Source organism: Bacillus rossius, chromosome 6, assembly GCF_032445375.1.
Source record: "Bacillus rossius redtenbacheri isolate Brsri chromosome 6, Brsri_v3, whole genome shotgun sequence".
In the NCBI taxonomy this organism is placed as follows: domain Eukaryota; kingdom Metazoa; phylum Arthropoda; class Insecta; order Phasmatodea; family Bacillidae; genus Bacillus; species Bacillus rossius.
The window spans coordinates 14942568-14955439 of NC_086334.1; the positions used below are offsets into that span (position 1 = coordinate 14942568).

General features: G+C 39.2%; 1 protein-coding gene across 1 annotated transcript in view; it reads right to left on the reverse strand.

Moving 5' to 3' along the window:
* Positions 1-6695, reverse strand: part of LOC134533391 (uncharacterized) — a 128080-nt gene extending 121385 nt beyond the window's left edge. The window contains exon 1 of the mRNA XM_063370912.1: positions 6567-6695. The gene's annotated coding sequence lies outside the window, so the exon portion shown is untranslated. The remainder of the gene's footprint in view (positions 1-6566) is intronic.
* Positions 6696-12872: the final 6177 nt, after the last annotated feature.

Genomic DNA, 12872 nt, shown 5'->3' on the forward strand with positions numbered 1-12872 from the left:
AAATCAATTTAAATGAACAACACTCAAATGATCTTCAAAACATACCTTATTCCCTACTATTTATAGCAAATATTGTACTCTTTTTTTACACTACTGATTGCACATTGATTAATTAATTTCAAATTAATTAACTAAAACAATTTGAAATTGTATAAGTTGTAATTAATTGATTGAAACAAAACTAATATAGAGGAGTTCATATAAAAATCGTCAATAAATACCAACAGAACCGTTTTAATTACTTAAATCATTATTGGAACGTGATCACTTAGATAAGACAACGTATTTTTGGAATTCAAAGCTTGCAAGATTATTGAAAATATGCAGTGGACCAGTACAGCATGAACTCCAAAGGAAATGTACTTTACTTTCGTGGTTGTACTCAGCCAAGCACAGCGGTCACGGGATTGAAGGCACATTCTCTTTCCGCGTTATGTTCCGTAAATATCTGTTATGCTAACTGGTTAACAGGAAGTCTGTAACTCTGGCCGGTTCGTCGATGGTCAGACGTGCCAATTCAGGAGTCTCCTGTAGCTGAGCTGCTCACCAAAGCGCGACGATCATGCCTGTAGTTTTTACGCGACTAAAATTACAGTTTTGAAAATACTGCTTAGTTTATACTTTCTCACCGTTGCGTAAAACTAACGTCGCTACTGACCTGGTGACGTAGCTACTGGATAACTGTGTACGCTGAGGCGCCACTATCACCTGACGGTCGTGGTTTCGATACCAACTCTCCGACATTACATAAATGGCGATATCTAAGCGTTTGCTGCAATGGAGTTGAGTAAACAGTTTAAATAGTATGTACTTATACTTCGCGGGTTCAATGCCCTGTAGGATGAACTCCATAGTTATACGTACACTCGGTCAAAAGTCACCCACTGATTGGCTGCTGTCTTGTGAGACATCCCAACGTAGCAGCCTGTGATTCGATAAAGCTTTGGTTTGGTGTTTCTAATTGGCCCAGAGTCATCCAGGTGAGTTGCGAGCCAATAGCAGAGGCAGCACTGAGGTATAACTATTTGTATTATAGCCTATCGCGAAATGATTTCGCGAATTTTTCCGGTCTCTACTTATAGTGACTGTGGGAATTCGCGAAGCCATTCTGTGATAGGATAACATTGAAAACTGTAACCTCTAAACCGCTTCCGCTATTGGCACTTGAGGAACCCTCAACTTAAGAAGTATCGAATCATAAGCTACCAATTCGAGACGTCTGTCCTGTCGGCATCCAATGAACAGGTGACGTTTACTTGAGTATACAGAGGACTGTGGTGCATACCGTAGAGGTAATTAGAAACGCAAATTTTTTCCTGTCCTTAATAATTATTAGCGGGTTCATTGACCGTTAGGATAGACTTCACGATCCTATGCATACTCGGCAAAATGTCACCTGTTCATTTGTTTGCTGACTCGTGAGGCGTCTTAATTGGGTAACTTGAGATTCGATACTTCTTTTATTGAGGGTCTCTAACTGAACCACAGTCATCTAAATAAATAAAGAACCAATACAGACATAACACAAAGGTATAAGTGTATCACGAAATGAATCTGCGAATTATTCGGGTCTCAACTAATCATGGATTCTGCATGTGTATTCTGTAATTTCCACGGAAAAAACACCCTTAGTGGCAATGACCGTGCATTCTATTTCATTATAACTATAAATAGAGACTACTTTCATCGCAGAAAGCTCGTTGTATTTCCTTGTTAGGTATAAGGCACATATTTAAATCTACCTGTGTACGTCCTTTCCACGACAAAATGTAACGAGACCACTCTTACAAAAAAAATTTCACTTTGCCAATTTCTAGCGTCATGCGTGAAAAACGAGAAGTTCCTGGTTTTGGTTTTTCGTGAGGTGGGAATTCGGAAAAGGAGTGTGGACGTGGTGGGCTTGTTTTCCTGTGCCATCGTAACGTGACGGACGCCACAACAGGTACTTATTGGAACTGATGAACGACAGCAATAACTCGAGGCGGTCATTTCCAGCGCATTCCGCCTGAACTGTTAGCACGAAACCGACCTATTGATTACACAACTCCGACCGTGGGCAGACCCGGAGAAACCGCGCCGAGATAACGACTGAGTTAACTTTCACGAAATCGAGTCACATTTTGCTCGCGAACGGTCCGTATAGGAAGTAACTCGGCACGCAGGTCTTGCATAATGCGATGGTGTGTATGTCCGTGTTTTCGACCTTTAATACATCTTAAGAGCGAAGTTCAGTTTCGTTGAGTTTTTTTTTTTTTTACCTACGGTACCGTTTCCTTTCTGCCTAGGAAAATGTGTGAACAATTTTTTTCCAATTAATCATTGACGATCAAAATTTACGGAAATATATACTTGATGCGTCATATATTATGGGCACTTTTTAACTACCTAATGTGTAAGACAACCTAAAGGTACAACATTCCCTGGCTTACCACATTTTCAGTCGACTTCAAGATTCATCATCATGATTTCACAACATAAAAATTACTTTAAACCTAGTAATAATACAAATATTTTCAACCCTTTTTTTTATGCCAGGCCATACCCTAAACCTGACATAAACTCCGTCGAAATGAATATATTTGAGACAAAAATTTAAAAAACATTAATTTATTATGCTTTCGTTGTCATGGCCTTGACAAATTAGCACTAAAAACAAATCTATGAAATTTTATTTTCAACTTTTTTTTAATTGTCTATTTATCAGTCTCAGGTAAATAATTTTTGTAGCTATGCTTAAAACGGGTGGCACTGCGAATTTATTGCATAAACAAGAACTTTGCTACCAAGCGCAAAAAAAAAACAGTTCATGGGGCTTTATCTAATGTTCCGCAGAAAATAAGTAAGCTAGAAGGAATGAGTATTTGTAAAGGATGATCTCGAAAACGCTGAAAAAAGCGTCGCTACTTTCATGGCGGGCGAATTTTCAGGTACTCGCCCGGCCAGGATAATCCGTGTTTGATCCTCGGCGGGGTCGAAAACAGGGATTTTTCGTGATTTTAAAACATGGTGGACGTTGCCACGATTCGATAGGGGCTTGTTCGTTTGCACTGCTGTTTTTTAACCCCACATATTTGCGCCAAAAGCACCATCTACTGTTTCCGAATATGTAGGGGCATGCATATTTCGCGAAAAGATTCCCGAGACTAACTGAAAGTCAAAACACTGTAGCATCGTCTGTGTTTCGTGATTGGGTGTGTTTCTTTCAGGTACATGCCAATTGTTACAACACCAATCACAGGCATTCAGTGCAGAAACAAACACGTCCTGAGTGGCTCGGTCAAATAAGGCAACGACTTCACTCGCAGAAAGTCACCAATCACAAGAAAATACCCGTTGGTGCGAGTACACCTTGTTGCAGTCTAATGAAGTTCAGGGTTTTTCGCGAAAAAAGCCTGCCCCTACGAATATGTTATTGAAGTAACATTTGGCCCAAAGAATCCTCGATAAGTAGGTACATCTCGAAGAATGTCGGCAGTTTCAGTTGGGCTTCCGGATAATTACGATGACACCCACGTCCAGGAACCGGGAGCCCTCTGGCGCGGGTCCAACAAGGAGGGGGGGGGGGGGGTCACGAGCGGTCCGCGCTACGTGGCCCGACCAGCAAACGTATCAGCTTCCTCCTCGGCCGTCCGCCGCGACTTTCTTTTGTTGTTTCGCTCGCCGGGCCGCTGTCTCGCTTTCCCCCTCGGGTGATGTTGAGGGGGGGGAGTGTTGAGTGTTGCCCGGTCGGCTCGCCGTGAGACGACAAGATACCTGGACACCGTTCCTGGCCCTGACGGCGCACGCCCGTCCACGCCCGACAGCTATGTGGGAGCTGCTACACATCTGCGTCCCGACAACACGTGACATTTCTGCAGAATTTTTTTTTTTTTTTGCGAGATACGCTCTTGTAAATCTAGACGACTCCAGAAAGTGAAGCGAGTCCACAAGTCTACAAATATACGCTGTGATTTTTTTTGTTAATGGTACAGAAATATTCGTGTAAAATTACATTTGAACATTTACATGAAAAACAACTAACTGTATCACAACGAAACTAGTGTTCGTGGCAATAATGGGTTCGGATTGTTACCCGGGAAATTATGCTTTGTGTTGTTCCAGTACCTCCAATAGTGTTAAAGTTATTTGTAAACTGTTCCCTGAATAGCTTTCCAGTATTAACTGCGTGCTTAAATAATCATAATAAAACAAAATAAAGTTAAATTGTTTAATATTCGACTATGTTTCACATGGTTTAAAAATATTTTGATGAATAATATCAATTACAATATTAAATTAAAGCACCCATTTTTGTAAGAAACACCCAGTATTATCTCGAAAAACGTTATTCATATGTGCAGAAATAACCATAGCCATATATGTTGTATAAAGTTACAATATATTGCTTGTAATATTGTGAACTATGTTTAGGCAACTGGTTTCTAAATAAATCTTTTGTACAAGTTCAGAATTTTTTTTTCTGTTTAGCATGTAGATTTTAAAACGAATGGTAAGAAACCTGCAAAATTCGTGATGCTATTTTGCGTCAGTCTAGAATGCAGATGTCTGAGCACTTGAACGTCCCAGGTCATTGACCCACGGGCTAATTGACACACCCTGAAGGTCCAGGAGCCAATGAGAAGCAACTAGAACATCTGACAAAACCATGGACGACTCGGAGAGAAGGTGACGGAATGTGGCACCAACAGCCAATTAATATACTATGGCATGGACTTGATAACACACACGTTTGTGGATTATAGCCTGGCAACAGAAAATAATTTAACGAAAATTTTGCACGTATCTACTAATATTTATCTGAAGAAGAAAGTAATATGGTTTCCTTATTTATGATAAATATTCACTTGCAGCGTATATTTTGTGAGACCCACAGATATGTATTTTAAAATGTATAATGTTTCACTCGTGGCACTGGAAATAAATTTTTTTTGGCAAGTTCCTAATGTAAAAAATAAAACAATGGTTACCGAAATATACATTTGTTCTTTTTTCTACGCGAGTGTAATAACTCTTTTTCGCGGTTTTATACTTATAGCGACGTTGTTAACGACATACAAATATTATAAATCGTGTGTGTTGTTGACATTTGTGACCAGTTGATATTTGAGAGAGAACCAAACCCAGATGACTTACGATGAGCGTCCTTGAAAAAGCTTAGAACTGAATTCCATATTTCAACTTCTTGAAAACATAAATAATAGTTTACAGCAACTATGGATAAATCCTGTTTCTATAGAACCCTGAGCGTTAACGTAACTTTTACGTTGTACCTGTTGCCATGGGTGGTTTTTAAATTTTTTTAAGTTCTATTGGGAAAATATAATTTTTGCATTTTGCCCGACCAAAGAATTTGTACTAGTTTTGAAGACTTATAAAAGTTTAAGTAGTGTTTATAAGTTAGTTATTGTTTTTTATTACTTTTGCGTTTGCGGTATTTAAAAGAAAAATATATTACACAGTTGCTGGTGACAAGCCAATATCCTTGCCGCAGAAGGCCGCTGAAAACCATCTTGCAAAAACAACCTCAAATACGTCGAGGTTTATACATCTCGTTAGCTAAGATCATGACGTTTAAATTACTCATTTGGACCCAAACTGAACTTGATAGTTCTCTGTAAACTCACTGGACCGAGTTTCGCACAATTCGATCGCTCTATTACAATATGGCTGCATTGTCTCAAGGTCATCTTATTGGGCGACTAAAAATAACTGTAAAAAATCGTCTAAGTGAAAGAGAACTACCAAAGGATGCAATATTTTAACCTGCGGCAAAATAAATTCACGTTTCTGTCGTGGAGATGCCATGCTTCAACAAAAATAAATTCTACGTTCCTTTCGTGAATGTGATTGCACAATCACTAATTTTTCAAACCTCACATGACTTTGGGTTAGATTGAAATAAGTATTTATCAAGCATTTGAATACTGCGTGGCAGTCTTGCATATGTTAGTTATTTCCGCTTTTTTTTAAAAAAAAAAAAAAAAGCCAGTTAACAAGGTGATTCTAGAGTATGCAGTGTAAAATTTTGAAAATGTAACAGGAGTATTCATGTAAAATCACCGATATTTGTAAATTTGTATATTTACATGAAAACAACCGTATTATACAAATTAGTGTTCGCAGTAATCCTGGATTCGGATTCTCACCCGGGCAATCATGCTTTGTGCTGTTCCAGTACCGCAAATAGTTAGAGTTATTTGTAAACCGTGCCCTGAATAGCTTTCCAGTATTAACTGTTAAAAAAAAAAAAAAATGCTTGAGAGAAACATCAACGGAAGTACAAAATTATGCTCCAATTTTCGAGAAAAAAAAAACTCAGAACAATCTAGATTTCTTGGCAACTGGTTTCCAAAGTAATATTTTGTAAAAATTTTCCATGAAATATCAGGGGATGTTCCAGTAATTGTCGTAGGGAAAGTCACGGGCTTATTCCAACAACCAGTTTTTAGTTGCAAGCACCGAGTTAGACTCCAAACTCGCGTCTTCGTGGATAACCGTGTGACTTCGGTTTCACGGTTGTAACGATTGCGTGAACGGCAGCTGAAGACGGCTGAAGGGCGACTCACCTTGCTGGCAGGGACCTCCTCTGGTCGTGGGTCAGTCCCTCGCGAAGCAGAGTGACGTAACTGCGCGTTTCTGGAGGTCCGCGCGCGCGCGGGAACACTTGGTTAGCGGGCGCCCGGTTGCGCGCTGGTCGGCAGTCGGCGGTGAACTGAACGCAAGAGCAGACGACGAACCTCTCGGGCACGCTCTCTCCTGCCTCGCGCGCGCCTTAACCGCCCCTCGCTCCGCACCTCTCCTGTGAGGGGGGATGGGGGGAGCGCCTTGACACGGAAAAGCAAACGCATTGCCCTGCCGTGTCTCTAGCTCGCTGCCGGCCGCGTATCCGCGCAAACAAGCGATTCAAATTCAAATTCAAATGCTTGTATTACACAAGTTTGCCCTATACAGCTTTGGGTTCCATAAGACATACCAGCACCCAGTGCTCTTTCGTCCAGATTTTGTAGTTTTTACGTATTTACAGTTGTTTACGTATTTGGTACACTTTTACATTGAAGGAAAAATTTAAAAAAACCTCCGGTATTTACCCCCCAACCTCCCAAACTTTACATATTACCAAGTTATGTGGTGGATATCGAGCTTATATTTCAGAATGTCGCACCATAATTTACGAATTGATTCTATCGACTTAAAAACTAATTCCGAAGAAAATATTCGAGACGCTGTTAAATATATGGACGGTTCCAACTTGACTCGAGTTAATTTCTAGTCAAGAGACGACTGAAGCTGGCTGGTAATTTATAAGTAACGAGGAACAATCGAACGAAAAAAAAAATCGAAGTCTACGAAAATATAAAACCATCTTGTTAGCACACTGAGATCAAACTTTGAAGATAGCCAGCTGGAGCCTGTAAGTTAACGAAATACACTGTATTTATGGCTGAAATACCGCAATCCTCGTCCTAACAGTCTTCCATGATGTGACGTTATAACCTTTTTTCTGCACCCCATCCGTTCAGTGCCTGAATTATGAGTATTAAATTCGCGATTTCCTGCGAAATTTCTAACGTTTTATCCATTTATGTGCATACAAAATTAGACAAATCTTTATTCGACACAGAATCTTATTTTCAAGGTGTTGCAAGTGTTGATTGTAGTATATTTGAACCTTCAACACGGTAATAATAATCAATTTTCAAACACTGCTTTGCTTTGAAACACACTAACACTATACATACAAACATGGCTGTCACACAAACATTCTGAAATTGCACAATGCAGGAAAAGAAGGCTGCGCAACAACGTAATAGCCTATATAAATCGTGTTCGAATAATTTCAATAAAAATATCTATAAAAAAAGTGCTTGTTATAATTTTCCGGAACAAGTCTTGAATTGCATCTCGTATTCATCATTCGTATTCATCACGAATAAATCTCTTGTATTCGGACCTAGTGGTTTGTGAAATTCTGCAGATAAGTTACAAAAATAACGGAGTCCACCAGATACTATCTAGAAACGTAGTTTATAATAATATATCATCTCTTACTTGTGTATTCTACAATCTTAACGATCTTTAAGAATTATCAATTGCATGCATAGCATACCCCTGTTTTAATGTCTTGATAATGACTAACTGTGATCAAACTTGCATAATTAAATGGTATTTGCAGACTGGATTCTTATTTGCAAAGACATGGTTTAAAATTCCAACCAAGCCATCCTGGCATCGAAACCAACGCAACGTTTAAATTTACTTGCCATGAGATGCAATTCAAGACTTGTTCCGGGAAATTATAACTAGCACTTTTTTTTAGATATTTTATCCTTAAAATTAAGAAGGAGATTGCTCACAAATTCACTAGGGATCTTTGTAAGTTCACAGATGTATTCATTTATTTACGGGTAATAAGATACTGGTTAGATCATGAACTCACAAACTCTCAAGCCTTAAAAAAACTGGTCAAGTGAACACTTCGTTTCTCACGCATGTTTATATTGTTTGAAACAGAAGCAGAAAGTCGGAATCTTTCGTAGTTTCAACGAAGATATTGAGAACTTTTTCTACGGACAGAATTTCATTTTTTTAAAGTCTTAGTCTTCGTTTGAAACATTTACTATAATTTCTAACATCACATGACTCCGAAAATAACTGTTTGAATGTAGATCAACCATACCTACACTAATTTAAATTGTAGTCGCAATCGCAACAAAAAAAAATCTTCGACTAGCCTCAGCTTGCAACGCGCTCACATTGCCGACTGGTACAAAGTGCGCGCTTGCAGTCCGAGACCCTCTGGCCAAACTGTAATGCGATAACTTGAGGTTATTCACTTTCGTGATTTCATCGCTTTCTCTTGTGGGCAACCTGTGGCAAAATTTAATAGTCGCGTGCGACCCACTGAGCTGGTTTCCTTGCGGCCATCTTGTTTACTCCTCGAAACGTCTTCGTCTGAAGGCGACATGTTTGGCCAAATGCATTTGTAGGTTCAAATAAATTACTGGAATCTTATAGACAAGAATGAAGAGCTACATCTACACAGAAGCACGTATTCTTCCAAAACTTAACACGATGTAATTTTTTTTCTGCAAATGGAAGAGAAATATTTATGTAAAATTACAGATAATTGTACCATTATGCATTTAAATAAACACAATTGTATCATTAAGTAATAGTGTTCCCAATAATACTGGGTATTTATGCTTTGTGTTATCCCAGTGCCTCCAATAGTTAAAAAGTTATTTGTAAATTCTTCTCTGAAAAGCGCTCCATTATTAACTACACACATTTATAAGCTTAATAAAACAAAATAATGTTTAATCATTTGATTATTCGATTATATTTTCCATAGTTTCAAAATGTATGCTTCAATGAAACATTAATTTTAAAAATATAATTATGAGCTAATTTTTATAAAAAATACTTAGTATTATCTATAAAAACGTATTTCATACATGCAAAAATAACAATGGACATGTGTTGTACAAAGATACAATATCTTTTTTGTAGTATTACAAACTATTTCTTGGCAACTGGTTTTCAAAAGAATAATTTGTAAAATTACAGAATTTTTTTCTTTCTGTGCAGTGATCGAGCCATAAGGAGATATTATCAAGGTTGTCAGCTCTACCGTATACCGTTTGAAGGCGCTGTACTGATTCTTGGCACTTTTGTTCGGGTACGTAAACCTAAATAATAACCTCGTTTTATGGATCAATAATATTTGTTAGATTGTATTCCATATTTCAAGTAGGTTTTCAAACCTACAAATGATAGAAGCAAACATATTTAACAAATTTAATTTAAAATAAAACGAAACACGATATGATATACTTTAAAAATGTTATACCCACGGTAAAATACCTTTAAGAAATATCTGTGATAATTAAGTAAACTTATAGGGCTAATCTTTCTGTTTTTCTTCTCAGTTTCCGATTCCTTTATAAACTCGTTTGTGTAGGACAAACAAACGTATAAGTATTTTTATGATATTTTATGTATTTGGTTAGTTTTGTAATACTTTACATAACAAAACATGTTTTACTCTTTATAGTATTAAGTAAATTTTAAACATAATTTTGTTAATGTAATCTGAAACATTGAAAACCATTTATATTTATAATATCTCATAGGCTACGTTAAATCCTTTTTATTATCATATAGGTTTTAATTATTATTTTTCATACTTGCTAGTAATTTTTTATATAGTTTGTTTTGTATTTATGATTTTGTTTTCATTTTCTTGGTTGTTTTTATTTACCTTAACTTAGTATAAGTTTTTTTTTATCATCAATTTGCACGTATTTTCTAAAACATTAATGTGGTTAAGTGGAACTGTTCGCCACATGAAATGAGCCATCTGGGGTTCGAGGAAAATCTCGTCTTGCGGCGGGGTTCGTCAAACCTTCGTCCCGTGCCAGCTTCAAAAGAGCAGTTTTCTCCAAGAAAGTTCGGAATGGCATCGCTCCACCTGCGATTCCGTTCGTTTTGGCAGCGCAGGTAAGCCGACTCCGGACTCTCACTTTCACAGCCTCTTCACTCGTCAGGGGAATGTGTGCGGTGAACGTTTCTTCCATTAGGTGAATATCCAACCTAGTCCTCCGTTTAATACTTCGTCATACCGCGCTAGAAGCACCAGCGAGCGTCACACCTTATCATCACGTCTCGCTAACCAGTGGCGGCCCTAGACTTTGCGGGGCCCTGAGCCATTTACTTTAAAAAGGGGGGGGGGTAGACCATCATATTTTGAAGAAGGGTCTAACCGATTGGTCAAGGGGGGGATATGATTTAGTCCCCAGGCCCTCATCCGGGAAAATTTAAAAAATAACCTCTTTCAAACAACAATTTCAACTATGGTTTTGCTCATTTATCTTTTTTTTTTCCCTAATAAATAATGCGCTTGTTATTTTTTGTGAATTCTTACGATCAAATTCCGGTAAAAATCGCGTAATGATGAGACAGTAAAATATTTGAAAGTTTTTTTCATACGATATTATGAATTAAAATGGGTATTGACCAGCATTTTAAATGATTCGCGCTAATAACAATTTGATTTTTTTCTTCTGTTTCCATTAACGCCCAGGTTTTCAAAAGAACAACAGGGAAAGAGGGGAGGTAAACGTGACGCGGTCTGGCGCGGGGCCCCAGGTGATTACCCTGTCAGGCGCCTGAAGAGCTCGCTGTCAGAGACGGTGGTTGGTTAATGAACGAACCAACTGCTCGTTCCCGGGCGGCGCGGCGCGGCGCCCGAGGTTAACTGCCGTAATTGAAAATAAAAAAAGGAAGGAAGGAAGGGGATTGTTTCGCAAGCGGCCGTGTTTTCGGGCCCAAGGAGTCGGCCCCGACGCGCGCCGGCTCATTGTCGCCGTGGGACGGGGCAGGCCCCTCCCCGCACCCCCTCGTGGGAGCATTCGACTGTCGGTTCCCTCCGCGGAGAAAGTGTCCCGTCGCCCCCCGTCGCTGGCTCGCTGTCCGCGCCAGACTCACCCCACCCGCCACCTCCGCTGCGCAACCACGGCAGATTCTCCAGTCACATTTCCTCAAGGTAGACACCGGGATGAATTCGCATGTTCATTCCGTGGTATGCTAAAATTCAAATACGTCCACCTTCTTGCCGTGTCAGTAGAGACCGGATAAATTCGCGGATTCATTTCGTGATAGGCTGAAATTCAAACATGTGTACAATTCTGCTGGTTCTGCTATTGGCTCGCAAGTTTAACTGGAGCTCTCTGGGCCAGTGAGAGACTATCGACCAAAGAAGCGTCGAATCACAAGCTACACAGTGGAGACGCCTCACAATTTAGTAACCCAATGAACACGCGTGTTTACTTGAGAAATGCAGAGGATAATGGAGGCTATCCTAGAGGTCATTGAATACACGAATTTTTCCGGTCCCTACGTGTCAGCCATTTTTTCGCTGTTTATCTGGAGGACTGGTGGTCTAGTTAGATACCCTCGATCAAAGAACTATAGAATCACCAGGGACAGGAAAAAATTCGAAAATTCATTTTTTCGCGATAGGCTAGACTCCGAACTCGTTCACCTTCATTCTGCTTCAGTGATCGGACCACTCTGTGCCAATGAAAAACCTTCGACAAAAGAAGTATCGAATCACAATTATCCCAGGTAACACGATTCACGAGTCGGTAGCCATTGAACATGTAGGTGTAATTTGCCCGAGTTCATAGAGGATCCTGCAGTCTATCCTGTAGGTCATTGAACCCGTGAATTTTTCCAGTTATTACTCATAGGTAGGGACAGGAAAAATTCGCGGGTTCAATGACCTCTAGGATGATATCCATAGTTCTACGTACACTCAGTCAAATGCCATCCACTCATTGGCTGCTGTCTTGCGAGACGTCCCAACGTAGCAGCCTGTGATTCGATAATGCTTTGGTCGGGTGTTTCTCACTGGCACAGAGTCATCTATGTGAGTTGTGAGCCAATGGCAGAGGCAGCACTGAGGTATAACTATTTTTATTTTAGCCTATCGCGAAATGAATTCGCGAATTTTTCCGGTCTCTACTCATAGGTGTTTTTGAAGTGAAACTTTTTTAAGAGCTGGTAGAGTTATATCAGAATGATAGTGTAACGGAAGTAAGTATTTAAAAGAATTAGCGTGTGTAACGTATGTAACGAACATTGATCGACGGCAGCAGCGCATTGTTTTGTATAATTTCCGATAATTTTGTAAACTTTTTGTGGAGCTAAATCTCACATAAAATATCTGTTCCTGTATCCTAAGTTACTAATCGTCCCAGATATCTGCATTGTAAACAAGGTTTGTTTAGGTGCCATGTTATACACTCTTAGTAAATAATTTATCTTCTTTTTTTACTGTGCTTATTTACTGAATACTATTTTTTATATAA